The following is a 6000-nucleotide window of genomic DNA, read 5'->3' on the forward strand; positions in this document are numbered from 1 at the left end:
TGTAAACTTGAAAAAGATTGTTGATTTCAGATGTAGAGTCCCCAAGGTTGTCTACTGGTCATGGAATACGTGTGTGTGTGTGTGTGTGTGTGTGTGTGTGTGTGTGTGTGTGTATTTATATATATATTCTATATATATATATATAAAATTCCAACAGCATAAATGCCCACAGCAGAACCCTCTGGAAAATGTCTTTATATCAAATAAGACATTAAGTAAGCTAAAATATCTTAGCTTGCTCATACTCCAAAATGCCCTTTAAAGCTATATTTTCATTGATGGAACTAGCCCCACAGTAGATGATTTCAACAAGCTTTCACCACTGATGCTTGATTAACAAACATTTTTAAAATATCAACAACTTGTAAGACATTGTACCAGGCCCTGCAGTTGGTAGAGCTACCAAATTCCTGTCCTCAGTACCTAAGTCCTAAAGTGAACTGAATGTAAAAGTTAAAGATTAGGCTGCTTAAAAATATTTGTGTCATTTTTAAATTATAAAAATAATACATATCATTATAACAAACATAAGCAATACAGCATCATGTAAGGTAAAATATGAACATGCCTGCCTCCCATTAGAAAATGCTGTAAAGGTAAGATATCTTTGAGGAATCTCTTACTTGCCTAAAAGAGGTCAGAAGCCCACCTGACCTGAGGTTCTCTAAAGGTATTTCTGTTCTGTCTCGATGTCTTAAATTCCTTCTAGTTATTTGTTTCTAAATATTATGAAAAATGATGAACCCTAAGCCAGGAGGCCCAGATTATAGTCCCAGCTCTGCCATTGGTAGTTAAACTCACATTATGATCTTGGGGAAGTCTTTACTTCTCTGATCTTAGTTTTTTCTTAAGGTTAAACTAGAATCAGTGACTGTCAACTCTAGTGTAAAAGATTGAAAATCATGTAAGGAGGTTTTTTTCAAGGTACACACCCCTGGAAATTCTGACCACTCTGCCCCATTAAGAACTCTATAATGAGACGGTACTCTTACTGATGAGATTACATCATATCCCTCAGATATATTAGGGTAAGAAAAATATGTTGGGGGCGCCTGGGTGGCGCAGTCGTTAAGCGTCTGCCTTCGCCTCAGGGCGTGATCCCAGCATACTGGGATCGAGCCCCACATCAGGCTCCTCCGCTGGGAGCCTGCTTCTTCCTCTCCCACTCCCCCTGCTTGTGTTACCTCTCTGGCTGTCTGTCTCTCTCTGTCAAATAAAAAAAAATCTTAAAAAAAAAGAAAAATATGTTGAACTACTAGAATAGATGATCTAATTGTTACCTTCTGTTTCTCTTATAATTTTCTCCTAATTATTCCTGATTTCTATAATATAATAGCTAGGGTAGTCTTAGCCAATTAGATGATGCCTGGATGATTAAATATTCTGGATTTCAGTTTGGATGGTCAAATGAGCCTTTTCATTAACATCCATAAAGAGACTCAGTAAGGATTAAGAACATGCTTATGGTTTTAAGAAGTGAAGGCTATAAGAAGGTTAACTTGTTGGCCAAGTGGTAAACTGTCAGCTCCCTTTTGTATGGCTCCTCAAAATGTCACAGGAAGATGTAGATATGCAGGCAGATGGCTCCTATTGGATCTATAGTGGATTACTTACGCAACCCTGCCTTACTCTAGATTCTACTCTTAAACCTGTAGGGCCTCTTTTGTCTCATATGTGAAGCTACTAGGGCTTCCTTTTTTTCATTCATTCATTCAAGTAAATGTTTATTAAGTACCAACTAGTTGTTGAATAAATGTTTATTGATCTCTGGACCACTAGGAACATAGAGTTAAACATGGTAAGATCCTACCCTCACCAATCTCACAGTTGAATAGTTTCAACCCAGTATAGTAAGTGATATAATTGGGTAAGCACAGGGTGCTATGGGACACATGATCACCTGATCTACACCTGGGAGGTTCTGGAAGGTCTCCTAATGGTCTCCTGAGCTGCAACCTGACAGATGCTAAAGAGTTAGCCAAGTGAAGATTTGAGGGAAGGGAGAGAGAACATCCATGTTGGAAGGCTTAGAGTAAGAGGAGTTTGGTTCATTTGAGGAACTGAAACAAGTTTGTATGGTTAATATAGATTCCTAAAGGGGAAGTGATAAATGAGCTGACTGGCAGGGGACAAATCAAATAAAAGACTTGGAATCCATTTTTATGGAGCATAGAAATTATCCTAAAGGCAATGGGGAAGCACAGGATCAATGTCAAGAATAGATTTTATGGAAAATATTTTCAAATGCTAAATACATATACTCTGATCCAGCAATTCCACTTTTACTTCTAGACATACTTACATGTGGGAAATCATTTATCAACAGTGATATTCTTTGCTGTACTATGTGAAATAGCAGAGTATTGGAAATAACATAAATGTCCATTATTTAAGAAATGATTAAATAAATTATGATAAATCTATAACTGGTAACTGGTTGCTTGGGGGAAGAAAAATGTTTAAGGTTGTGGTGGGGGGAGAGTTAACTTCATTTTCATATTTCTGTATCTTTTGAATTTTTAAAATATATGCACTAATTTAAAATAAGAAAATTTAATTTTTAAAATAAAATATGCATGATATGTCATTTTTTACCCATCATCCAAATATATTAGCAATAATTTTATAATATAATAACATCCCATGCTAATTAGGAGGTGGGAAAGCCCATATCTTTGTGGAAAGAATATAAATTGGTTTTTTTCCAGCTTTATTGAGGTATAATTGACAAATACAAATTGTGTACATTTAAGGTATACAATGTGATATTTTTATATACAATGTGAAATGATTACCATAATCAAGCTAATTAACATTTCCATCATCTAACATAGTTCCCTCTTTTTTGTGATGAGAACACTTAAGACTTACTATCAGCAAATTTCAAGCATACAACACAGTAATATTAACTATAGTCACCATGCTATGCATTAGATCTCCAGAATTTATTTATCTTGCATAACTAAAACTTTGTACCCTTTGACCAACACTTCCCCATTTCCCCAACACCCAGCTCCTGGCAACCACCATTCTACTCTGCTTCTGTGAGTTTATTTTTTTTTATATATTCTACATATAAGCGATATCATGTAGTATTTGTCTTCCTGTGTCTGGCTTATTTCATTTAGGGTGATGTCTTCTAGGTTTACCTATGTTGTTGTAAATGGCAGAATTTCCCTCTTTTTTAAAGCTGAATAATATTTCATCACATGTGTGTGTGATCAAATTTTCTTTTTCCATTCATTTGACACTTAGGTTGTTTCCATGTCTTGGCTATTATGACTAATGCTACAACAAACATAAGAATGCAGATATCTCTTCAAGATACTGATTTTATTTTCTTTGTATATACACCCAGAAGTAAGATCACTGAATCATGTGGTATTTCTATTTTTAGTTTTTGAGGAACCCGTTTTCCATAATGTCTATACTGCTTTACATTCCTACCAACAGTGCACAAGGGTTCCCTTTCTTCTACATCCTAACCAACAAGTGTTTTCTCTTATCTTTTTTGATGATAGCCATACTAACAGGTGTGAGGTAACATCTCATTGTGGTTTTGATTTGCATTTCCATGATGATGAGTGATGTTGAGCATCTTTTCATATGTCTGTTGGCCAATTTTATGTCTTCTTTGGAAAACTGTCTATCCAGGTCCTTTGCCCATTTTTAAATCAGGTTATTATTATTTATGCTATTTTTTATTATTATTTGGTATTGAGTTGTTTGAATTCCTTACATATTTTGGATACTGACCCCTAAACAGATGTATATTTCCCCCATTTCATAGGTTGTCTCTTCACTCTATTGATTATTTCCTTTGCTGTGCAGAAGCTTTTTAGTTTGATGCAATTCTGCTTGTCTTTTTTTTTGCTTTTGCCACCTGTACTTTTGACATCATATTCAAAAAATTATTGCCCTGACCAATGTCAAGAAGTTTTTTCCTGGCAGCCTGAGCCTGAGCCCTGGACTCTTAACTTCACCACTCACTCCACCTTCTCCACCAACTATTGGTCCCTGGGCTCCATGCATTCGTCCAGCCATTGGATCTGGCCTGTCAGCAGTGTGGCCAACACTTATGCAGGAGCTAGGGGATCAGGCTCCTGGATCTCTGTGTCCTGCTCCACCAGCTTCCAAGGTGGCTGGAGGTCTGGGTGCCTGACCACAGGGATGACTGGGGATTTGGTGGGCATAGGGGATATCCAGGGTGAGAAGGAAACCATGAAAGACCTGAATGACCACCCGTCCTCCTACCTGGAGAGGGTGAGGAGCCTGGAGGCTGATAATCAGAGACTGGAGATCAAAATCTGAAAACACCTGGAAAAGAAGGGACAGCAGGTCAGAGACTGGGGGCATTACTTCAGGACCATCAAGGAGTTGAGGGCTCAGATCTTTGTAAATTCTGTGGACTGTGTCTGCATTGTTCTGAAGATGGACAATGCCTGTCTTGCTACTGAAGACTTCAGAGTCAAGTATGAAACAGAGCTGGCCGTGCACCAGTCTGTGGACAATGACATCTGTGGGCTCTGCAAGTCATTAAAGACATCAGTGTCACTCAGTTGCAGCTGGAGATGGAAATTGACTCTCAAGGTAGAGCTGTTCTTCATGAACAAGAACCATGAGGAAGAAGTAAAGGGTCTACAGACCCAAACTCCCAACTCTAGGTTGACCATGGAGTTGGATGCCCCCAATCTCAGAACTTCAGCAAGATCATGGTGGACATCCAGGCCCAGTATGACAAGCTGGCTGAGAAGAACTAAAAGGAGCTGGACAAGTACCAGGTTGGCCTCCAGATTGAGGAAAGCACCACAGTGATCACCTCACTGACTGATGAGATAGGAGCAGCTGAGATGATGTTCATGGAGCTGACACATATGGCTCAGTCCTTGGAGATCAACCTGGACTCTATAAGAAATATGAAGGCCAGCTTGAAGAACAACCTGAGGGAAGTGGTGGCCTGCTGTGTCATGCAGATGTAGCAGCTTATTGGTTTCCTGCTGCACCTGGAGTCAGAGCTGTCCCAGACCCAGTCAGAGGGGCAGCACCAGATCCAGGAGTACAAAGCCCTGATGAACATCAAGGCCAAGTTGGAGGCTGAAATCGCCACCTACTATCACCTGCTGGAAGACAGAGAGAGGGCTTGAATCTTGGCAACACCCTAGACAGCAACGACTCCATGCAAACCATCCAAAAGACCACCACCTACAGGATTGTGGAGGGCAAAGGGGCGTCTGAGACCAATGACATCAGTTTTGAGACTTTGAAGCAGCCAAAGCAGTGTACTCTTTGGGGAGCAGGAGGCCAATAAAAAGTTCAGAGGTTAAAAAAAAAATTCTTCCCTATGTTTTCTTCTAGTAGTTTTACAATTTCAGGTCTGTGTTTATCTCTAATCCATTTTGAGTTGATTTTTGTATATGCTGTGAGATAAGTGTCCAATTTCATTCTTTTGCATGGAGATGTCCTGTTTTCCCAGAACCATTTATTGAAAAGACTATCCTCTCCCCATGGTGTGCTCTTGGCATCCTTGTTGAAGATTGGCTAGCCTGTAAATGCATAGATTTATTTCTGGGCTCTCTATTCTGTTCCATTGGTCTATATGACTGTTTTTACACTAGTACCATACTATTTTGATTACCATACCTTTGTAATATATTTAGAAATCAGGAAATGTAATGCCTTCAACTTTGTTCTTTTTGCTTAAGTTTGCTTGGGCTATCTGGGGTCTTTTTGTGGTTCCATGTGAATTTTAGGATTGTTTTTTCTATTTCTGTGAAAAAAATGTCATTGGAATTTTGACAGAGCGTGAAATCTATAGATGGCTTTGGGTAATATGAACATTTTAACAGTATCAATTTTTCCAATCCAAGAATACAGGGTATCTTTCTACTTTTTTGTGTATCTTTTTCAATTTCTGTTATCGGCATTTTATAGTTTTCAGTGTACTGATCTTTTACTTCCTTGGTTAAATTTATTCCTAAGTATTTTGTTCTTTTTGATGCT

General features: G+C 38.5%; 1 pseudogene; it reads left to right on the top strand.

Moving 5' to 3' along the window:
• Positions 1–5308, top strand: part of LOC121103065 — a 31241-nt pseudogene extending 25933 nt beyond the window's left edge.
• Positions 5309–6000: the final 692 nt, after the last annotated feature.

Source organism: Ursus maritimus (assembly GCF_017311325.1).
Source record: "Ursus maritimus isolate PB19 chromosome X unlocalized genomic scaffold, ASM1731132v1 scaffold_X1, whole genome shotgun sequence".
Classification (NCBI taxonomy): Eukaryota; Metazoa; Chordata; class Mammalia; order Carnivora; family Ursidae; genus Ursus; species Ursus maritimus.